General features: G+C 38.4%; 1 non-coding gene and 1 pseudogene across 1 annotated transcript; one reads left to right on the forward strand and one right to left on the reverse strand.

The window, feature by feature from the left end:
* The window catches only part of LOC121497782, a 76449-nt pseudogene that overhangs the window by 10692 nt on the left and 40427 nt on the right, over positions 1–25330 (reverse strand).
* LOC121498369 lies at positions 20745–20883 on the forward strand. Its single transcript, XR_005989748.1, has one exon. It is a non-coding gene; the product is annotated as a small nucleolar RNA SNORA42/SNORA80 family (small nucleolar RNA).

Below are 25330 nucleotides of genomic sequence, written 5' to 3' on the forward strand. Positions count from 1 at the left end.
AAAACTTGCAAAGGAAAAAAATAATAAAATAAAATAACTTTTAAAAGAAGGCTAAGCATTAATGTCTAAAAGACCTCCCAGGGGCAGCCCAGGTGGCTCAGTGGTTTAGCACCGCCTTTGGCCCAGGGTGTGATCCTGGAGACCTGAGATCGAGTCCCACGTCGGCCTCCCTGCATGGAGCCTGCTTCTCCCTCTGCCTGTGTCTCTGCCTCTCTCTCTCTCTCTCTCTCTCTCTCTCTCTCTCTGTGTGTGTGTGTGTGTGTGTGTGTGTATGTGTCTCATGAATGAATAAATAAAATCTTTAAAAAATAATAATAATAAAATAAAAGACTTCCTGGAGCCAACAGTGACAGTGTGCCACATTCTGAGAATGATTAACTTGGTTCTCCGCATTTGAAATCTAATGATAGGAAAATCATTTTTGCTGCAAAACAATGGTGAAGCTGTTTGTCTACTTACACAAATGCATTTAGAAAAATATCAGTAACAGTGCAAGTTTCCACATACTCCAACACAATTCAGTAAAACCTCTATGTTTTGGAGTTCCTGGACACTGCCCAGCTGCTATGACAGCTTTGTTATATTGGTTTCCTATATCTGCATTCAACTGACTAGGACTCCAAATGCAGGAGTGACAGATTGATATGCTCTACCCTCCAGCAGCAAGGCCAGGTGAGTGTGAAGAAGAGAAGCCCCTAGAGCACACACAGGAGATACTTCTTGTAGAGGCCAGCCTGCACTGATACTACCCTGGGATAGTAGGGTCGTCTCACCCTAGAACTGGCTGTCCTTTAGAGAACTAACCTCACTCTTCTTTACTGGAATACAAACACTCTCCTATTATGGCTCTCACACTAGGAGTACTGACAGTGTCTTGGCCTAGGTTCCCAGTAAAAAGAGCCTGAAACCCTAGGTTTATGTGTGGATGCTTTACCAGGGAATTCAGGCCAGGGGAAAAGGAGTGAGGCCCAAAAACAGTGAGACAGGGAAAGAGAAAAAAACCAACATGAAAAGGATCTAGCAAGTTGGCCACCAAAAATTGGTAACTCAAAACCATGAGATTGTGCCTCTGAGAAACCACATAAATGGCATCTCAGCATCATCTTAGGAAAGGAAGAGGGAAAAAGAGAAAAATTTATCCATAGGTTCCCATCTTTCATCAGTTAAAATTTCTCCCTTTGAGACATTAATTTCCCCACACTGCCAGGGTACACTGAGCGATACTACTCTTAGATCCAGAAGAAAAAATATATATATTTTGCCTTGAACTTGATGCTCTAGACTTGACCTGCACACCGCAAACCTTGCATAACATGAACACATACCCACGCACATACACAAATATTAGAGAGCATGCCTGCCACTTGGGATCCTACCATCAGCCCTGGCACAGCCCAACCTGTAACCTAAGCATCTGCTCCTGCTCAGACCCCGGGGGAATCCTTCTTCACATGGCTTGCCCTACATCCTCAACACAAAAGGCAACTGTGTCAAAATGCCATGAAAATTTGTGGGTTGTTCCACTGCCAATACTGGAGGCCAACATCCTTTTGGAGTTCAGGGCAGATTTGAGAAGCAGAAGTGCTTAGGTTAGAAAAAGACAAATTTGTTAACTTGTCAAATTCTTCTCAGAAAGCAGGAAGGCAACAGATTCTTTCACAGTGAAGTATTTCCCAATAGTGCCAAGCATTCTTGTTATTCTTTGTGTTCTAATTCACGGCTCTGGAGGAAGCAACAAATTGATGTCGTATTCACAACAGTTGCATATGGTCACAGAGGAACGTTTATAACACCAAATAAGTTGTTGTACTTTTAAATGTGTATTGTCTCTCAGATACTACACCCCCTTCTGTATTTTGCGCTCAGGTGGTTACTGGATCTCTGCACACTACACTTCTATTTTCTGCCAATAGGGAACACGATGGAGTGGTGGGCAGCTGGAAGGCCAGAGAACGGGCGAGGGGGGGGGGGGGCGGGGGCTTGCTCTTCCTTCCTGTTAGCTGGGTGTTCCTGTCATCATCACCTCCACAACAGCCCTTCAGCTCAGCAGCGATACTTGGTTTGTGGCCAGCATTTTGCAGTGGTCCCAGAGCCAGAATCACAGCATCTGCTAGCCAGCCAGGTGGCTCTTCTGTTCAAAAGTCTCCACCCCAGCTCTGCACTGCCCTCCTCCAAACTTCTAGTTTCTTCTTTGTTCTCCCACCCCGAGGCATGGTAACTTCTACTCGTGCTATCTTCAATGTTACCTTTCTGGTCTCTTTTCAGTGTTTTAGTCCTCTGATACCAGTCTGACCAATTCCTTAAATATTTGTTGTTCAATCAACTGGTGTGATTTCTCTTTTCCTAACCGGCCCTAACTGACATAATATATCTAAATGAAGGATAGCAATTCTTCACAGTGCAATTGGGTGAACATTGAGGGCTGGAATTTAAATAAACTTCCAAAAACTGAAGTACAATTTCACTTAAATGCTTTGAGTTTAAATTTTTATGTTAATGAATTATGATGTATATTGGACACTTAGTTTTAATAAATAATCTTGAATATTTTAGAAGAAAAATATCTTGCTTTTAAAACTATGTATCCGTTAGGATTAAAGAGACTTATTTCAGTAAATTGGATTGGGCGATTATTGAGGCTGGTAAATCTGAAATCTATGGGACAGATTAGCAAGGCTAGGGGTTTGCCAGTAAGAACTGATGCTGTGTTCTTGAGGCAGAATTTTTTCTTGCTGAGGAAACCTTAGTTTTTGCATTGAAAGCCTTTCAACTAATGAGATGAGACCCACTCATATCATGGAGGGTAATCTTTACTCAAAGTCAACTGATGATAGGTGTTAACTATATCTACAAAATACCTCCACAGCAGCACCTAGATTAGTGTGATTGAATAACTGAGTAGTATAGCCTCACCAAGGCTGTCAGCTTTAAGCTGACACATAAAGCTCACCATCATTTTTATATATATAATAATTTTGCATAAAATAAATAAGAATATGTTTTATTTTAAAAATTTATATTATTTATATTCTTGTAACTATATTTAAGGTTTGTGTTCCTCAAATATTGTTATATTTGATTTAGAAACAAAAAAAATACAAAAATAGAGCTTAGTAAAATTAAAAAGCAAATCCCTGGGATGCCTGGGTGGCTCAGCGGTTGAGCACCTGCCTCAATCACGCCCAGGGTGTGATTTCTGGATTCCGGGGTTCGAGTCCCACATTGGGCTCCTTGCATGGAGCCTGCTTCTCCCTTTGCCTGTGTCTCTGCCTCTGTGTGTGTGTGTCTCTCATGAATAAATAAATAAAATCTTTAAAAAAAAAAAAAAAAAGCAAATCCTTCCCCACGGAAATATTGACCTGCTGGTTAATATCTTCCTTTCAATACACCCTCTCTGCCCTCACAGGCCCACGCAGAGACTGGGGCAAAAGTACAAATGGAATCTACCCATATTTTCATGTTTTTAATCAATAGTTAAATTTTCCATTTGTTACAAAATTTGAAGTTGCAGAAATTTCATCTATTTGTTCAAGTTGTATATTTGATGAGAATATTTTTCTTGCTCATTTTAATTGTTTTTGATGAGTAATGAAAACATAGAATTTGTTATGTAATGTCTTGTTTGCTGAATTTATAGTGGTCATACCCAACTGAAGGCTGCTCATTTTCCTTATTTTTGACCTTTGAAATTTTGAGCAGACTACCTTTTTCCGAAATTGGAAATCTTGAATACCTTTGCAAAAGACGCTCTAATTTGGCAATGTCCTTAAAATATTTTACAACCAGAGTGTAAAAATGTTTATGATCATTGATATTTTCTGTCAAATTGCTTTATAAAAAACTTCATAACAACTTACTAATATAAATTTTTTCATTTATTAATTTTTTGGTTTAATGTGGTAGGCCAAATTGATGGTAGGTCAAAAATGATACCTTGTTTTCATTTTAATTATTGTTGAGGTGAAACAGTTTCCCAAGTGTGTATTTGAGTCAACACTTCAATTTTTTTTTTTTTAATTTTTACTTTATGATAGTCACACACAGAGAGAGAGGCAGAGACACAGGCAGAGGGAGAAGCAGGCTCCATGCACCGGGAGCCCGATGTGGGATTCGATCCCGGGCCTCCAGGATCATGCCCTGGGCCGAAGACAGGAGCCAAACCACTGTGCCACCCAGGGATCCCTGAGTCAACACTTTATATCATAAGGTATAAAATTACCTATGGTTCCTGACCAAACAATTCTATTTGTTAATTTATTCTAAATAAATAATCCATATTAGGTATAAAAATGTTTTTTCTGAAGTTACTATAATATTGGGAAATTGTAATGAAGTCCAATTGGTGGGGACTTACTGTTAAATTATAATAAATTTGTTTATCAAGTTTATGCAGCCCCTAAAAATGTCTGCTTTAGTAAGGCTAGATGCCATCATGAGGTAGCAGGGCAGGAAGAAGGGGTGGGGAATCTTATAAGAAAAGAAAAACCTAAAACCAAAACTTGAAGATACTAATTACTTGTACATTTTGAACACAGTGAGTTTTTTTTAATGCTTAAAAAAGACCAGAAGAAAATTCATCAAAACAATAATGGTGATTATATTAGGGTCATGAGACTACAAGCAGCTTTTTCTTCTTTAATTGCCTTAAATTTTTCTATAAAGGGGCTATATAACTTTTTAATTAGAAAGTTAAAAAAGAATAATTCTACTTTGAACTTATTAAAAATCTTCATTATTCAGAGCTAAATGAAATATTCAGCTTTTCACTTCTTTTGGATCACCCTGCCTCAATATTTATTGTGAAGGTAGGAGCCATGGGAAGGGGAATCCATCAGGTTTTCTTTTATCATCTCCAAACATGTTTGCCTACCAGATTGCCCTTTCCTTATTGCCTTATAGAAATATCCTGACTATTTTCCAAAAGTAAATCCTCCAACTGTGTCCTCGGTTTGAACTCCTTCTTTCTCTCAAAACTTGGCCTCATCCGTTGTAATCTCTCTCATGTGGACTGCTTCTGTTTTCATTGGATTCTTCCCTGAAAGCTAATGATGCTTAGCATCTTTTCATGTGCTCACCAGCCATTTGTACTTCTTTAGAGAAATGCCTATTTGAGTCCTCTGTCCATGTTTTTAATGGGGTCATTTGCCTTCTAAAATCTAGATTGTAAGAGTTCTTTATAAATTCTGGATACAAGTTCCTTATCAAACATATGATATGTGAATATTTTCCCCCATTTTGTGGGTTGTCTTTTCACTTTTTTGATGATACCATTTTCAGCACAAATGCTATTAATTTAGATGAAATCCAATTTAGTCCAGTGAAATTTTCCTTTTTCTTCTGCTGCATGTGTTTGGTGTTACATCTCAGAAGGCTTTACCTAATCTAAATCCATGAAGATCTATCCTTAAGTTTTTTTCTTCTTTTTTTAAAAGATTATTTATTTGAGAGAGAGAGAGAGAGAGAGAGAGAGAGAGAAAGAAAGAGTACACACATGAATGGAAGGGGCAGAGGAAGAGAGAGAAAAAATCTCAAACAGATTGTATGCTGAGCCTGGAGCTCAACTTGGGTCTCAACCCCAGGACCCTGAGATCATGACCTGAGCTAAAACCAAGAGTTGGACACTAACTGACTTTGCCGCCCAGGTGCCCTTCTAAGCTTTCCTCTAAAAATTATAAAGTTTTAGCTTTTACATTTGGGTGTATGATCCATTTTGAGTTAATTTCTGTACAGTATGACAGCAAGTTCATTCTTTTGCATATGGCTGTCATTTTGCCATTTAACCCAATGAATTGTTCTGACACCCTGTCAAAAATCAATTGATCTGTATGCAACTGATAAATTACTGAACACTACATCTGAAACTAATGATGTACTACTATATGCTGGCTAACTGAATTTAAATTTTTAAAAATATTAATAAATAAAATGAAAAAATCAACTGATCATAGATGTAAAGGGTATATTTTTGGACTCTCCATTCTGTTACATTGATCCATATGTTCATCCTTGGCCAATACCATACTGTCTTGATTACCTGTAGCTTTGTAGCAAGTTTTAAATCTGGAGATATGAAATTTGTCCCTGCTACTTTGGACCTTGGACAAGTTACTTAATCTTCTCTTTCCAGTTTTCTTATTCTCTTCAATGATGGTAAAAAGAATATCTCCTCAATATTATAAAAATTAGTTTGTACACTCGCAGTAAGAGAAAACCTGATTTTTCTGTAGCCATAGGAATGAGTAGCTACCATTATCAGATTTCATTTAATCCATCAAGGACAACTTGCCTCACAGAATGCACTTCTGCAAGCCAATCAATCAGTCCCAGCCCCGCTTAAGTTTTTTTCTTCTTTTCAAATAAATAATCTTTTTTCCCTTCTGAAAGCCAGCCATTCAGGAACACTCCCACTCCACGTGATGCTCTAGTAAAAGGACTCCACTGTCAAATTTGGCAAAAGGCTGCATACTTTATTCCTTTTTAGAGGTTCATAGTGACTCTATCCTCAATCCAGTTCCCCTGGGAAACAGATTGAAATTTGTGCAGGTAGTGTACTTGGGGTGCCTTAGGAAACACCACTTGTAAGGGAGTAAGAGCAGTAAGCCTGGGCAGAAGGAGAAGTGTCTCTACAATACACTGGGCATAGAGACCATAGCTGATGCCACAGGGAGCTTTGGAGCTGGGATACGGGTTCAGAGTTGTTATGCACTGGGGCAAGAGGGGTCAGGCTTCTCTAGTCATTGGATGCAGACTGTGCCAAGGATGAAGGGGAATAATCATGGGCAATTCAACTGTCTTCTGCCAGGACATCTCTCAGGGAGGGACAAGCCATGAGCCATCAGCAGCCAGCTGTTCTGATCCCTCAGCTGGGAGAATGAGTACTTCAGTTCTGAAGCCAGAACCTGGCCTGGGTGGCACAACAGAGTGCCTACCACAGCTCGACTATTCCGACACCAATTCTCTGACACCAAGTGAGTGTCTACAATTTCATTCAAATCTGATATTAATGAACTGGAGTTAGTGAAGACCCCACAATTTAATGCCCTCCGCAGGCAGCCCGGGTGGCTCAGTGGTTTAGCGCCTGCCTTCACAGCCCAGGATGTGATCCTGGAGACCCAGGATCGAGTCCCACGTCAGGCTCCCTGCATGGAGCCTGCTTCTCCCTCTGCCCTTTGTCTCTGCCTCTCTCTGCGTCTCTCATGAATAAATAAATAAAATCTTTAATAAATAAATAAAGCCCTCCTCAAGACTGTCTCCCCTTCAGACACGAACTGCAAATCTCAGAGACTAACTGTGCTTTTGATGGACTATAGATTTAGGAGTTCCCATGATCCCTTCAGTTTCAATTAATTCGCCAGAGCAGCTCACAGAACTCACTAAGCATGCTATGCTTATGATTATAGTTTTCTTTAAGATTTTTATTTAGAGGTTCATAGTGGCTTCCCCTTCAGGCTATGCTTATGTGTCTCCATTCAGCTCAGGTCGTGATCTCAGGACCTTGGGATTGAGCCCATAGTCAGGCTCCCTGTTCAGTGGGGAGTCTGCTTCTCCTTCTGCTCCTTCCCGCCCCCCTGCTTGTGCTCGCTCTCTCTCAATCTCTCTCAAATAAATAAATAAATAAATAATCTTTAAAAAATTATTAGGAGCGGCACTAACAGACCAGTAAGCCAATCATGGAGGCCTAAGTGCAGGGCCCCATGTGACAACAGAGGTCACACACCTATGAAGCTGATCCTACCTGATGAACTCTTTCCTACTGTTTTCTAGTTCAGTAAATGGCAACATTGACCCAGTTTCCCTGGTTTATCATTACTGACTTTTCCTTCCCTCATCTTGAATTCTCCTGCTTAAATATCTCTCAGACTAATCCACACCTCTTTATCCCCACTGCCTACTTCCCTAACTCAGCCTATCATCACTGCTCACCCCAGACTGCTATGGCCTGCCACCACTCACATTGCCTCTTATCTCACTCTTCCACAAGGGCAGCCAGGATAATCATTCTAAAAATGTGGATCTCAGGGTGCTTAGCTGGCTCAGTTAAATAGAGCCTGTAACTCTTGATCTTAGGGTTGTGAGTTTGAGCCCCACATTGAGCAGAGAGATTACTTAAAAATAAAATTAAATAAATAAATAAAATGTGGATCTCATCGTGATCTTCTTCCCCCGCTCCCATCTTCCCCGCTTACAACAACTCAGTGATACCCCTTGCTTTTGGGAAAAAGTTCTAATACCTTAACATGGCTTAAAGGCACTTTCTGATGAGGTCCCTGCTTATCTTAACTCACTACTCCTCTTTGTTTCCTGGTGGCCGTTCCTTTTCCTCTGTCCTTGTTTGATAGAAGATAGGATCCTCTGACATAGAACCAGACTTCGTTAAACAACAACAAAAAGAGCAACAACCGGGGCAACTGGATGGCTCTGTTGGCTAAGTATCTGCCTTGAGCTCAGATTCTGGGATGGAGCTGGTATCAGACTCTGCTCAGCAGGGAGTCTGCTTCTCCCTCTTCTTCTGTACTCTCTCTCCTTCTCTCTCTCTTAAGTAAATAAATAAAACCTTAAAAAACAAAAACAAAACAAAACAAAACAAAAATCAGGACAAATTGCATAAAAAAACATCAAGGGGAAAAACAGGATCAGCTTTAGAGCTGGACCTGACCCTGTGCAGCTCAGCTGCCCCCTCCTGCTGGGCCATGTAGTGCAACAGCACAGTGTAGTGCCTAAAAGCAGGGCCCTTGGAACCAGACTGCCAAGACATTTAATACTTTTCTGCCTCAGTTTCCTCATCTGTACAAACGAGAATAATGGAACTCTCTACCTTAAACTGAGGTTATCAACAGAGCTCAAACTCATTTCTGCTTCTTCCCTCTCCTGTCACCCAACTACCTGATAGCAATCCTTTCTCCTACTCATGCTTTTTGTTAATTGATGGCTTTGGCTTACTCATGGCTTCTACTCCTTCATGGCATCTGCATATTGTTTTATTTCTATGTGAGTTTGACTTCTACTACAATTTGTCAACTGCTCAGGTACCTTTTGAAACTTTCCAAACTTCCTAGGATAGAGATTCTGATAGGTTCAGAAAAATCACTGCAATCCCTATAGGACAACTTATTGTAGTCAGCTGAGGCAAGAGCACCCCCACCCTGGGGCTGTTCCCCTCTGTGGAAGTTCAGGGAAGAAACTTCTCAGAGAGACCTGGGAAAGCTAGCATCTTGGGCAATGGTCCCTGCAGTATACATATGTACACTCAGGCTTAAAGCTTGATACTATCTCTCTCTCTCTCTCTCTTTTTAAGATTCTACTTATTTATTCATGAGAGACACAAAGAGAGAGGCAGAGACATAGGTAGAGGGAGAAGCAGGCTCTTCGAGAGGAGCCCAATGTGGAACTCGATCCCAGGACCTCAAGACAATTCATATTCTTTTATTTTTTAGAGTTGGGAAGGGCAGAGGGAGAAGGAGAGAGAGAATCATAGAGAAGCCCTAGAGCTTGATGCAGGGCTTGATCTCACAACCCTGAGATCATGACCTGAGCCAAAACCAAGAGTTGGATGCTTAACCGACTGAGCCACCCAGGCACCAATCAATTCATATTTTTATCTTACATTTTTTTCACGCATTTGTATCGAAAAGCTATGCATTACCTTCTTTTTTTTTTTCTTTTTAAAATTTCAAATCATTGTACCTTTCCTTGTGTGAAAATACTGCCTGCATTTTTGGGTAAAACAAAACAAAACAAAACAAAACACCTCACTAGAAATAGTTTGAGTAATATAAAAAATTTGCAACTTAATAGCAAAGAAGTATATCCAAATTACTGCTGACTATAGTTATTTCTGTATTTTCCATGTTTTTAAAACAATTATCTTCTTTGGTGTTATGCACTCAAAGAATAATTATGATAAAGTTAGGCAATTCTGTATACCTCTAAAAATCTCATTGAAAACATCATGTTGGCATAGGATCTATCATAGGTGCAGCTGCAGTTAGCGGGATGTACATAGCTTCTTTTTTCTTTTACACTGTTTTGACAAAATAAGATTCATGATTTATTAAAATATGTATACTAAGTGTAATAGTACCCAGATATACTACATAAAACATAACATAGAAATGAAAGTTCATAAATTCATTCCAAATCTAAATAAATTAGACAGCATATTTAGCCCTCCACTGTGTTTATTTCTTTCCTGTACTTTTCCACCCAAAATCTTATTATGAAAAACCTAAAAAATATAGAAAAGTTTAAAAGATTGTCCAGAGATCATCCATATGCACACAGTTTATTTACCCATTCTTCTGTTGATGGACATTTGAGACCTTCCTATTTTTAGCTATTATGAGTAAAACTGTTATATAAATATTGCAGTTCAACTCTCTTTGTAGATGTATGATTTTATTTTGCTCTCATAATGGTGCTCTTCGTGAAAAGTTTTTAATTTTGATGAAGTCTGATTTGTGAACTTTTTTTAATGGTTAATTCATTTGTGTCCTAATTATGAATTTTTTACCTACCCTAATTTCATGAAATATAAAAATATACTTATACTTTTCTATAAGTATAATAGTTTAATATTTCACATTTAAATCTATTATTTAATCTCTAATAATTGTGCGTGTTATAAGATGAAGCATATTATGAAGGTCTTTATTCCATATCAATATTAAATTGTTCCAATACCATTCATTGAAAAAATTCATCCTTTCCCAATGAATTGCTTTGGTGATTTTCTTATACAACAAGTAACCATACATGCATGGTTCTATTTCTGGACTCATTGAACTATTTGTCCTTATGTCAATAGTAAAGTGTCTTAATTACTCTTTTAGATTGTTTGAGATTAATTCTTGACATCTAGTCCTTCAAAGCCATTCTTCTTCAAGATTGACTATCACAGACCTTTTACTTTTTTTCACATAATTTTTGAAATCAGCTATGAGTTTCAATTTTTAAAAATCTGCTAAGATTTTTACAGAATTGTCTTACCTTTATTGATCATGTTGGGGAAACTAGATGTCTTAACAATACCGAGTTTTCCAATTCCTGAAATAACATATATCTCTCTATTTAATTAGGTCTTCAACTTCTCTTAGCAATGTTTTATAGTTCTCAAAACCACAAATGTAGAAGTCTTGCCTATCTTTGAATTCATTCTGGAGTATCTAATGCAATTCTGTGCTCTTATAAATGTAGTTTTAACATTTTTATTTTCCAGTTGACTATTGCTAATATGCAAAAAATATATTTCCTATTGACCTTGTATCTAGATACCATTGCTAAATTCAACTTATTATTCTAGAAACAACTGTAGACTCAGCTGGATTTTCCAACCATCAAATCAAATCATTTGTGAATAAAATGAATTTTATTTCTTCTTTTCCAGTTGTATGTCTTCTATTTCCTTTTACTGTTTTATTGCACTAGCTAGGTTCTTTAGTACAACGTGAATAGAAGTGGTAAGAATAGATATCATTGTCTTGCTCCCAACTTAGTGGAGAAGCATTCAATAGTTCACCATTAAAGTGATATTAACTGTTGTTACTATTGTTGTTTTGGGTGTGCTCCTTACCAAATTGATGAAGTTCCCTTCCTAGTTTTCCCTGAATGACATAAGCTCTCAATTTCTTTGATTCTTGTATTTGCATCCCTTCTTTCATGTAAAAAATACTGGGCTCCAATCATGTGAATATAACTCTTTTTTATGCTGTGATGTAGATGAAATGGCTTCAAAATTATGATCTCAATACTAAAGTTGCTACTAAGTAGGGTACAGGATTTTCCTTTTAAAAATATATGAAAAAAATTAAAAATTAAAATTAAAAATTAAGAAAAATAAAAAATATGTTATATTGCCTTAAGACTATACAGAGTCCTATCTTCTAAAGACAATTGAAATAATTTTTTCCTCCTTATGGTTGTATTGCCAATTTGATATATAGTTAGATTGAATTGTTTCATTTTACTTTCAATTTTGGAGGTTTTTTTTTCATATCTTCTGGAAAGAAAGACAGTTGTGCCTCTTCCTTTTCCATTTTTAATCTTCTAATTGTTTTCCACTGAGTGCTTGTGTAGGCTAAATTCTCATAGAGTTAATTTGTTGTAAAGATGGTGATCATTCTTGTCTGGTTCCTAAAGAGAGCAAGTGTATGTACAGTATTTCCCTAGTGATATACTGCTTTAGAGGGGACTGTGTGGCTTTTCTTTCTTTCTTTTCTTTTCTTTTCTTTTTTTTTTTTTTTTTTTTTGGCAACGGGTTTGCCGCCAGAACACAGGTGTCATGAAAACCACCTCTAAACCAAAACCAAAATGGGAAAAGAAAAGACTCACATCAACATCGTCATTGAAAAACAAACAAACAAACAAACAAACACAGTCGTCATTGGACACGTAGATTCAGATAAGGCTACCACTACTGGCCATCTGATCTACAAATGTGGTGGCATCGACAGAAGAACTATTGAAAAATTTGAGAAGGAGGCTTCTGAGATGGGAAAGGCTCCTTCAAGTAGGCTGGGTCTTGGATAAACTGAAAGCTGAACATGAACGTGATATGACCATTGATATCTCCCTGTGGAAATTCGAGACCAGCAGGTATTATGTGACCATCACTGATGCCCCAGGACACAGAGACTTTATCAAAAACATGATTACAGGCACATCTCAGGCTGACTGTGCTGTCCTGATTGTTGCTGCTGGTGTTGGTGAACTGGAAGCAGGTATCTCCAAGAATGGGCAGACCTGTGAGCATGCCCTTCTGGCTTACACACTGGGTGTAAAACAACTAATTGTTGGTGTTAACAAAATGGATTCCACTGAACCACCCTACAGCCAGAAGAGATACGAGGAAATCGTTAAGGAAGTTAGCACCTACACTAAGAAAACTGGCTACAACCCCGACACAGTAGCATTTGTGCCAATTTCTGGTTGGAATGGTGACAACATGCTGGAACCAAGTGCTAACATGCCTTGGCTCAAGGAATGGAAAATCCCCCGTAAAGTTGGGAGTGCCAGTGGAACCACACTGCTTGAAGCTCTGGTTTGCATTCGGCCACCAACTCATTCAACTGATAAGCCCTCATGTCTGCCTCTCCAGGATGTCTACAAAATTAGTGGTATTGGTATTGTCCCAGTGGGCCGAGTGGAGACTTGGGTACTTAAGCCTGGCATGGTGGTCACCTTTGCTCCAGTCAATGTTACAACTGAAGTAAAGTCCATTGAAATGCACCATGAAGCTTTCATGGTGCATTTCAATGGACCATGACCTCACAAGAGTGAGGCTCTTCCTGGGGACAATGTGGGCTTCAATGTCAAGAAGGTATCTGTCAAAGATGTTCGTCATGGCAACATGGCTGGTAACAGCAAAAATGATCCACCAATGGAAGCAGCTGGCTTCACGGCTCAGGTGATTATCCTGAACCATCCAGGCCAAATCAGTGCTGGATGTTCACCTATGCTGGATTGTCACACAGCTCACATTGCTTGCAAGTTTGCTGAGCTGAAGGAGAAGATAGATGGTCATTCTGGAAAAAAAGCTGGAAGATGGTCCCAAGTTCTTGAAATCTAAGGATGCTGCCATTGTTGATATGGTTCCTGGAAAACCTATGTGTGTTGAGAGCTTCTCTGACTCTCCTCCTCTGGGCCATTTTGCTATTCGTGACATGAGACAGACGGTCGCTGTGGGTGTCATCAAAGTGGTGGACAAGAAGGCAGCTGGAGCTGGCAAAGTCATCAAGTCTGCCCAGAAAGCTCAGAAGGCTAAATGAATATTATCCCCAATACCTGCCACCCCAGTCTGATTCAGTGGTGGAAGAACGGTCTCAGAACTGTTCGTGTCAATTGGCCATTTACATTTAATAGTAAAAGACTGGTTAATGATGACAATGCATCGTAAAACGTTCAGAAGGAAAGGAGAATGTTTTGTGGACCATTTGTTTTGTGTGTGTGTATGTGTGTGTGTGTGTGTGTGTGTGTGTGCATGTGTGGCAGTTTTAAATTATTAGTTTTTAAAATCAGTATTTTTATAAAGATTTTATTTATTTATTCATGAGAGACACAGAGCGAAAGAGAAGCAGAGATACAGGCAGAGGGAGAAGCAGGCTCCATGCAGGGAGCCCGATGTGGGAGTCGATCCTGGGACTCCAGGATCACGCCCCGGGCCAAAGGCAGGCGCTAAACCACTGAGCCACCCAGGGATCCCTAAAATCAGTACTTTTTTAATGGAAACAACTTGACCAAAAATCTGTCACAGAATTTTGAGACCCATTAAAACAAAAGTTTAATGAAAAAAAAAATAGAGGGGACTATGTGTATCTGTTAACAGTGCTCTCTCCTCCATATTTCTCTAAGAACAATCCTAAATCTGCCTTTCATTACCTCTTTTTCTGCTATAATCTTCTTTCCATTCTATCTACCTTTCGTGGCTGATAAATTGTTTTAATCACTTCTGTGGTTGTGTCACTTTTCTGTAGGTTCTGTGAAATGCAAACATCTTTGCTTGGCGTCACTACAAGAATTAATAAGACATAAATGTATTGGGATTGGGTTTTGGATAGAGTATAGATGTGATGCAAAAGCAGAGATAAGGGAAATCAGAGTCATACATAGTTCTGTGTAACAGGAGGCATCAGACAGCCAGTAGCATGAGCTGGAGAATAATAATCCAGAGTTAAGACTGTGAAGGTCAGAGAACAGAGAGGCCAGGTTGGGAATTGCAACTCCTGTTTGAGAGAGGACCTCTTTGAAGACTTGAAGTCCTTTCCCATCGATATTAATGAAGCACAATGATCTGGTTCCAATTTACCTTTCTCATCTTTCATACTATTACTCTTGATAGAGTTCATCAGATTTATCTTTTTGTACCATTTCTGTCCTTGGGATTTCAAATTAGGTTTGTTTTGCATCTGACACTTCAAGTTGGTCCTCTGCAACCATACCAAATACCTCTGGCCACAGACACCGAGATCTCTACAAGACTCCTCCACAACACAAGAGATTTGACTGTATTCTTTGCTCCAACTATTCCCTCTGTTCAGTGAGCATTTCTTGATCCCCACTCCTAGAAGTAATCTCTGGCTCCTCCAAATTTACACATAACTTTATCTGTGCTTCTCTTACGATACCTCAATTCCTACCTTCCGCTATAGTTATTAAAGTACAGACTTATCTTATGAATAAACATCCTTAAGTGACTCAGACTGATCCATCTTTGGATCCCAATAACTTCTAGAATGATGTCCTGATCCGTGGTAATAAGTAGTCAGGAATGAGTGTGGTCTGATCATTAGAGAAAACACTTGGCTCGGTCTTTCTTTTGCTGTCCTTTTATTAATAGAACCTAAGGTTGTACTTGCCTTTTCTTACTATTAAGTAACATACGCTTAAAATCAACAAAACCCTTTGCTTTGGGGTACCTGGCTGGCTCAGTCAGTGGAGCATGTGACTCTTGATCTCGCGGTTGTGGGTTCGAGCCCCATTTTGGGTGTGAAGATTACTTAAAAACAAATTCTTAAAAAAACACAAACCTTTGCTTTTTTAAAGAAGTTTCTTTCCTATGCTAGGTCTCCTTCGACTTCTATTTGTGAGGCTGATCTTTTAAGCTTAAGTAAACTTACTAATCTAGAACAAATTTTATCTTTTGAGAGTCTATCATGTAGTCTGTGGAGATCTTGATTCTATCATCCAATCTGTAATTGATCCCTCCCGCTTTTAGTCATCTATTTGGTAAGCATCTCTTCTAGGTCTTCATGAAGGTAGATAATAAAAATTTGACTAGTTCATGAATCTTGATAAAACTACCAAAAAACACAAACCCGTCCAAGCCAACACAGGTTGATTAATCAGAGGTGTTTGACCACTGTTATTAAATTAGCTAAGAATCTTTTTTTTTTTAAAGGTTTTTAAAATTTATTTATTCATGAGAGACACAGAGAGAGAGAGAGGGAGAAGCAGGCTCTATGCAGGAATGCCCAATGGGGGACTCCATCCCTGGTCTCCAGGATCAGGCCCTGGGCCAAAGGCAGAGCTAAACCCCTGAGCCACCCAGGCTGCCCAAATTAGCTGAGAATCTAACTCACACAATCCATTGTATTATTTTCCACACCACATTTCCTGGACTCATTCAGAAGAATATCATGATTGTCTTTGTCACATGTCTCATTAAACCAAGAAATAGCTATCAACAGCTTCCTCCTCTTCTACCAATCTCCTTCACAGAAGAAAATGAATGAGTTTACTTTGGCATGCCATGTTCCTGATGAACCCAAGCTGGCGCCTACTGCCATATAAAAGGATTCTGATTTGTTTAACAAAGCCAACCATTCACACTCCTTTGGCTCTCCCAGTGTCCAAAGGAAGGTGTTACTCCTACAGGAACAAGAGAACTTGGTGATTCACTCCCAGGAGAGAGGTTACTCCTCTTGACAGCTAATCACAACCTGGCAGCAGGAAAGTAAAGTAAATCAAACTGACATAACTTAGCTTCCTAGACTGCCCAGTGCTGAAAAATTCAGGGAGAAGGGTAGCATCTCACGCCTATTGTTTCTCAGCACCCATACATAGTTCCCAGATCTTCATAACACAAGACCAACCTTTAAAGAACGTTCACTATCTAATCATCAGTTCTTAATGAGAAAAAGTTCACTATCAATTGTATAATATTCATTCCTAAGGGTGTTCCTAAAATACAGGTCTTTGTGGCATAGTTTTGATAATACTTTTCTCTGCCAGGAATTATTTTGGTCAATGGTATCCAATAAATACGTGAATTTGTTTCTTGCCTTACCTAAATCCACTAGTTTTTGGGGTCGGGGGTGTTAAATTTCAATTTGGAAATAGATTTTATCTGTTCTGATTAAACAGGTAAATTTTGAAAACATAATTATAACAGATTTGAGTATTCCCTAGCTCTCAGCTCTCCTTCCAGGCAGACTTCACAATTTTATTAATTAGTTTGTACATGTACATATTGGAGGAATCTTTTTATTCAGGGCACTATTATACACTCCAATAAATTCCTAGAAACTCTGGGTTAAATTGGATCCTGTCCTTACCATCTGAACTACCTATAATGAAATTAATGACAGTTTTGGGTGGGCACGAAAAAGGAACAAAAATAAAGTTTGTGAGTAAAACTGAGTTTCTGTTAGAAGGATTTCCAATATAAAATGGCATTTAACTAGCAGATCCTGGCATAAGATTTTTCAACTTCCAAACAAAATACCTAAGAAGAAAGAAGATAAATACCAAGATCAAAATAAAAAAAACTGATAATTAACCTATGGGGAGAAGCAAGGAGAGAACTCCACTAAGTGTAAGTCAGATTGAAACTGGAAAAGTTTAATCAATTGCTCCCTTCTATGTCACTGGGGAAAACAGCAGCACTCATGGGTCAGACAGAGGTCAGGTAGTAGTAAAGCCCTTTCTCTTGTCCTGAATGAAGAAATAAAAGATGGTAGCAATGAGAAACCTTACACACCCAAAATTCCTCCACATGGTTAGAGGAAACCAGCATCTTCTCTCCTAGTCCTCTCTTCTTTCGCTTTTTAAAAACATTCAAATTAAATAAATAAATAAATAAATAAATAAATAAATAAATAAATAAAATAAAAACATTCAAATTCCATGATACAAACTAGGCAGGAGCTGGGTAATACTGGAGGTGTCATAGTCTCCTGTGTAAACACTGTAGAGACAACAAAATAGGAAGAGCTGTGAAAAATGGAAGTTCTGGCGATTGTAATCCTTCACAGAGCCCACCAGTCAGAGGGTGCTAGAGACTGTGGGAGCAGGAGAAGGTACCATTTCAGGCCAGGGGAATCTCACTGGATGAAAGCTTGCAAGAGGCTGGGAATGGGCTAGGAGTTGCCCAGCAGGTCAGCTACAGATCTGAGAAGGGAACAGGCAAGCTGAAACCCAAGGGCAGCAGTGTGCTGGTGAATAGACTGCCTATCTCACAAAGGCCACCAACCCCCTCCTCCATTTTGTAAGTATTTGCCAATTTCCATGGTGGATCTCAGCTGTCAACCAAACCGCAAGCTAGGAAGAGAAGCACACAGCCCTGAGTTGGAATAAGATGGATCCATCACATTACATTCTCTGACAAACACTAGATGTGGATGGATTTCTCATCATTCTAGAATGAGGAAAGAGGACCCTGTGAGAAAAATGCTTCAGGGCACAGGAAGGAGAAGAATGGTAATAATAGCCAGCTGGACTGAGCGTAGATTACACTAAGTATTTTATACTTTACAAGATACGTCTCATTTAATCTTCATAGCAACTCTATGCAGTAGGAGGTATTTTGTGAGATAAGGTAATATTTGCCCTGTTCTGGCAGCTATTAAGTGGCAGACTTGGTCTTTGGACTGCTGAACTGCAAAACCTATACACTTGAACCCTAAGCTAAGCATAAACTAAACCTGCAATAAATGTCCTGATTTCTTGACTCATTATGATAAACCATTCATCTTCCTTATAAATTATTGTTGTTTTCACTTCTTTCTCTTTTGAATTAATGAGAGATTTATGCCCAGGACCTTTCAATTGCTCTCTCTTAATTTATGACAAGTGGCCTCTGAGGGGAGAATTTTTTTGTGTGGATGAAATGGGGTGTGGAGATGTAGGTGTGGTGGGAAATATGCAGAGAACAAGCAAACAGGGTGCCAGAAGGCAACAGATAGAGAGTAGAGGCTGGAACGGATATTCCCAAACAAAAGCAGCCAGTTATCTATCAATATTTCAGTATTCTCTCCTAAATTCAGGCCAGACTTTTTCTTTGGTATCTGTCATCAGTGTTAACAGCCATATGGATTAGTCATCTCACACTGTAGCTTCATGGTGGCTTGATGTGTACAATGACCTTTATCCCATAACAACTACCTCCTCCCATAGGCACACCTGGGGATCTTTGCACGTCTGTGTGCTCCACCTCTGATATACTGAATTCTGGTAAATTGCTCACTGATCACAACCTTCTGCCTCTCCCACATCTTACTCCTTCACTTGACCTTTGACCAGCCAAGTCCCCAGGGACCGCCTCCTTTGTTTCCCACTAACTTTCCTGGCCTTCTGTTTTCTCTCCTTTTTTAACTCAGCCTAGACCCCAGGTTGTATCAGCTCAATCATTGTGTCATCGATGATCTCAGCACCTTTGCCCCTTTGCCTCCCATCATCATATTCATCCATCCCTCTTCTCAGCCCTTGAATGCAAGTTACTAAGAACATCATGCAATAAAATGATCTAACCTCAGCTTATCCTTCCTCACAATGCCAAAGTCCGTCAGTAAACGCTTTGTACTATGTTTCTCCTATTCCTCACAGAAACTATTTCAAACTTTTACCACTTTCCTTGATTCTCTTGCCCTACAAACGACTCTTTAACCTCAGAAGACCTTGACTTCGTTTCCCATTTAGTAGGAACTTCAGTAGCTCTCTTTTGAAGACTCCACATTCCCAAGTCTGAAAACTCTAGGGAATGTCACAGCCAGGTCTGCCTTCCACACTCAGGAAGAGATGTTCTGGACCTTGATCGGAACCCACTTCTTTCTTGTTGGCACACATATTATTTACATTAAATCCCACTGCTGCCAGATCTCCTGATGATCCTGCAGGAGCTGTGTGGAATATTTAAGAGAGGGCAACTGCCCTCACATAGTAGTAATCTCTTCAAAGCCTTCTCACTCTTAGTTTCTCAAAGTTACAGACCTGGAGCAGAAAAAATAGAAAAATTTCCATAAGCTAAAATCTCTTTGAGTCAGCCTTGATCAAATCGAATTCCAGATTGTACCAGAGGAGCCATATGTTTCAATAATAGGAATCTTGGGCAGATGAGATGTTGACAGGGACATTTTAAGGTTTCAAAACTCTGAGCAGGCCATTGCAGCTTGATACAGAGATAAAGATCAAAGACGGACTCCATTAACCAATCAGATGTGTTGAGGACACTAAAAAATGTAAACATTAGCCAACTTGGGGTGAAGATCCCTCCTTGACAGATTATGTTTCTTATCATGATGAAATTGATTCCTGGCTAGTGTGCATTTAAGAAGTTCAACAGTTACATTTTTATTTTTAACTATAATGGTTTATTGTTATATTACCCTTAATTTTGAGATAATAATGCTTGTTTTACTTGTTTGTTTTGAGAAATTTTATTTCCTCATTGTTACAGGAAGTTCAATTTTAATTTCGTCATCAACATTGTAACTGATCTATTGTAATTAATTCAAACAAGCATAAAAGAATTGTCAGATCCTCTTGGAGTTAGGAAAAATAGACCTATTTTCTTCTTTTCATGGCTCTGGTTGTAAAATAAGCTGTGATTATACCAGAATATTTTATTTCAGTATTTATGGTGAAAAAACACCGATCTACACAAAAGTAAAGTGAACAGAGGATCCCTGGGTGGCTCAGCGGTTTAGCACCTGCCTTCAGCCTGGGCGTGATCCTAGAGTCCCAGGATCAAGTCCCACATTGGGTTATTGGGTTCCCTGCATGGAGTCTACTTCTCTCTCTCTTCCTGTGTCTCTGCCTCTCTCTCTCTCTCTCTCTCTCTCTCTCTCTCTCTCTGTATCTCTCATGAATAAATAAATAAAATATTTTTTTAAAAAAAGTAAAGTGAACAATAAAATGAACTTTCATGTGCATCATCCAGCAGATCATGAAGTTGTCACATTTGTAGAAATGCTTTTAAAAGCCAGTGCAAAAAAAAAAATAAAAATAAAAAAAAAATAAAAGCCAGTGCAAGAGAATAGTGATGGATTGATGGCAGGCCTTTCTCTGTGGGCCTCTCATACTATGTCAATGCCAGAGGAGCGTGCAGCCCTGAACCACTGCCCAGCTCCTCCTCACTGGTGGGCTGTGAGCACTGAAGGCGGCTATACAGGGGTAAAAAAAAATTTTTTTTTAATTAAAAAATAGTAAGCCAATACCTACATTTAGCTGTATATTTAGCAGTGCAAACTGGTCCTTTGAGCAGCTACCTCTAAGGTCCAAGGACACTAGAGCTCTGTGTAGTGCCAGAGCTATTTTCTTCCCAGCACACACCTCAGGGTGGATATTTCTACTTCAGATTTAAGCTTTTCTTTATTTTTATGCTTCATTGGTTCTGTGGTTTGTTGTTTTTTTTTTTAAGACTTATTTATTTTATTTAAGACGGAGAGAGATGGTGGGAGGTGGGGGGATGGGGTTGGAGCAGAAGGAGAGAGAGTCCTAAGCAGGCTCTGGTGAGTGCAGAGCCATAGCTAGAGGCAAGGCTTGATCTCCTGACCTCAGATCAGGACCTGAACCCAAATCAAGATTTGGAGGTTTATCCAGCTATACCACCCCACCCCCGTTTGTGGGACTTTAAAAATTGTTACATAAATCGTACACACACATTCTATTTCATCAAACAGTACATGGGAGTTGTTACTATTTTTTTTCTTTTTTGAAAGATCTGTCTCTTCTTAACTCTGAGGTGACCACTGTTCATGTGAACTAGTTGATTTGAATCATTCACAGCTTATCTTCAAGGCCACACAATCACGTGCAAATATCCTGTGCTAGTTAATAAGCCCTTGTGTCTTAGCTCCAGCCTACTCCCTGTTTTGTGATGGTGGGATTGTAACGTTGCTCTCTGGCTTCCTGTTAGGATCCTAGTTGTTTTCCATTTGTTAGCCCACTGGCTGAGGATTGCTCACACCACCCCCAAAAGCTTTTTCACCCCTGCAGTTGTACCTGTGGCCCCAGGCAGTGGCTGAATCAGGCTTGCAGTATTTTCAACAGTTGCAGAACCAGATTCATCACACACTCTCACTTAGAGATCTTCAAGTTCAATTTTAGGTACCTAGTTAGCCCATTCTAGTTAACTGACTGATACTTAGTTCATTGTTATTGTATGTTTAGCTTTCTCCATTTCATAAATCTGATATGATTTCTCTTCCTACTAGACATGGACACAGAAGTATTAATATGTTAGAATTTTTTCATTCTCCTTACTTACATATTTTTTACAATAAATGGGAAAATGCCCAGTATTTTGCAACTTGTATTTTTCACTTAATGTTTCATGGACAGTATTTCCAAGTCAATATATATAATTCTAACTAATTTTCTCAATAGCTGCATAATATTCTATTATATGGACAGACTGTAATTCAACCATTCTGTGAATGGATGTACAATTCAAGTCTTAATTTTTTGCTATTACAAAAAAAATGCTTCAATAAACAGTCTTGTTCATATATCCTCTATACTGATACATTTTTTTCTATTAAAAAATTACTGACAATGGGATTGGTATGTTGAAGAATGAGGTATTTATATTTGTGTGACACCACATATACTGAATGAACTTGTCATACTCCTCAGTTTATGACACTGTATCATGGATTCCCCTCTAGAGCCTCTAGAAAGAACACAGGCTGCAACACCTTGATTTAATCCACGAGACCCATTTCAGACTTGTGACCTCCAGAACTACAAGATAATAGATCTGGTTGTTCTAAGCTGCTAAGTTTGTGGTAATATATTACAGCAACAATAGGAAACTAATACACTGTTCTTATTAAGTTTAGATTTATGTTATATATTATCTCACAAAGTTCAGTAGCTTCCTATTCACCTAAGCCCACTACTTAAAATTTTTTTTCTGAGTCAACCTGATAAGATAGATGTTACTAGACTGTTGTCCAAAGTGTGAAATTCATGTTTCTCCAACAGCGTATGAAACATTTCCACTAATTCCCAATAGTAAAGGACACTATTGATTCTTTTAATGTTTAATGGTTCACTCATCACATGAGTGAAAAGTGAGATCTTATTGTTTAATTTGCATTTCACTGACTAGCAATGAATCAAAACACTTGATTTGTTGGTTATTTGGATTTATGATGTTTTATGAATGTTTCCTAATTTATTATTTTTTCACTTATTTATGCTATTTTCTTGCTAAAGTATTTTTTTATTTTTATATGTTTACATTTTCTGCTGCTGTTTTGGGGTTTCTAGGCTTGTTTAAAGTCCTTCATGCCCTTCGATGGCTCATGTAAATGCCTACATTTTCTTACAAGATTTTATCATTTACAATTATGCCTTTAATCCAACCAGAATTTATTTTTAAATATAAAATACAGAATTCATTCTAGTCTTTTCCCAATTGCACCAACAGTATTTATTAAGTAATTCAGCCTTTCCTCAGTGAATTGAATTATCACCTTCGCTATGCATTAAATTTTCATTTATACTGTATCTATTTTTAAATTTTGTTCCTTCACTGGTACAATTTGGATTTAATTTTATATTAGCTTTATGCTGTATTCCAATATTGAATAGGCAAGTTTTCCCACACTGTTGTTCTTTCTCTCTCTCTTTTAATGCTTTTCTTGGCTTTTTCCTTATATTATTCTTCCATGCAAATTCTAGGATCCAGTTAAAAGAAAAAAATTTGTATTGAATTAAATTTACAAAATAATTTTGGGAAATTCGACACTTGACAATACATTATTTATTGAGGAAATCTTTTCATTTGTTTCATTATGTCTGTATTTTTAAAAATTGCCTTGCTAAATTTGACTTACTAGCATTTTATTTAAAATTTTTGAACCTATAAAATGAAATTCCTTTTCTGTTTTTTTGTTTTTGTTTTTGTAGGACTACGCTGGATTTGTAAAACTATTGTGAAGAATTTCATGTTTTATGTATTCCAGAATAGTTTGATAAGCCTAGGAATTATCTGTCATTTGAAGGTTAGAAGGAATTTAGCTGTAGCATCGGGGCACCTGGGTGGCTCAATGGTTGAGCATTTGCCATTGGCTCAGGCCATAATCCCAGGGTCCTAGGATTGAGTCTGGCATCTGGCTCCTAGCAGGGAGCCTGCTTCTCCCTCTGCCTATGTCTCTGCCTCTCTGTGTGTCTCATGAATAAATAAATAAAATCTTAAAAAAAATAATTGTCCAGACTTATTGCTTTTTTCATTATTTGAAAACAATTTTATTATGAAAATTTTCAAATATTACAAAAATAGAGAAAATAGTATAATGAATCCTATGTACCTACGACCTAGCTTTGACAATTAATTTTTCATTCTTGTTTCATCTATCTTTCCACTTTTATTTTGCTAGAATATTTTAAAGCAAATCTCAGATTTCATAACATTTCATTCGTAAGTAGCTCACTGTGTATCTCTAACAGATAAGGTTCATTTTTTTTAAACAGCCATGTTATCAAAAAAAATTAAAAAATAAAAATAAATAAATAAATAAATAAATAAATAAATAAATAAGCAGCCATGTTATCATACCTAAAAAAGAAAAAATTCCTGGGCAGCTCCGGTGGCTCAGTTGTTTGGCACCACCTCAGCCCAGGGCGTGATCCTGGAGACCAGGGATCGAGTCCCACATCCGGCTCCCTGCATGGAGCCTGCTTCTCCCTCTGCCTGTGTACACTCTAACTCTCTCTGTTTCTCATGAGTAAATAAAATCTTTAAAAATAATCCTGATTGTTTAAAAAATATCCTTTAGGGGCACCTGGTTGGCTCAGTCGGTTAAGTGTCTGCCTTCAGCTCAGGCCATTATCCCAGGTCCTGGGATTGAGCCCCATGGCAAGCTCCCTGCTCAGCGGAGAGTCTGCTTCTCCCTCTCCCTCTGCCTCTTCCCCTGCTCATTCTCTCTCTTTCTCTCCCTCCCTCTGTCTCTCTCTCTCCCTCTCTCTTGTGCACATACACACTCAAATAAATAAAATCTTAAAAAATATTCTTTTACTTTTGGTTTATTTGAATCAGAATCCAAACGACATCTAGTGCATTGCATTTCTGTTGTTCTGTCTCTTAATTCTCTCTTAATTTATAAAAGTTCTCTCTTATCTTCTCCCATCCTGCCTTCCCCAAGCCATTTGTTGAAAAATCAGGTTGTTTGTCCTATAGTATATTCTAGATTTGTATTTTGTTGTTTCCTTGTAGTTTTACTTAACTTGTTCCCCTTTTCTTTCTTTTTAAATTTTTTTTTATAGACTGAAAGTTAGACAAAGTCTTGATTATGTCTAAGTGAAATTATTTTGGGGGTGCCTGGGTGGCTCAGTTGGCGAAGCATCTGACTCTTGGTTTTGGCTCAGGTCGTGATCTCCAGGTTGTGGGAAAGTTAGACTGTATATTGAGTATCAATTCTTGACTTTTTACTCTTCACAGACCCTCATATCTAAAAAAAAGTGATCAGGTTGTCTGGCTGGCTCAGTCAGAAGAGCATGTGGCTCTTGATCTCTCTCAGTGTAGTGAATTCAAGTCCCCCGCTGGGTGTAGAAATTACTTAAGTAAATAAAGTTTAAAATAAATAAATAAACAAACAAAATTGAAAAGAGT

Source organism: Vulpes lagopus, chromosome 8 (genome assembly GCF_018345385.1).
Source record: "Vulpes lagopus strain Blue_001 chromosome 8, ASM1834538v1, whole genome shotgun sequence".
Lineage (NCBI taxonomy): Eukaryota > Metazoa > Chordata > Mammalia > Carnivora > Canidae > Vulpes > Vulpes lagopus.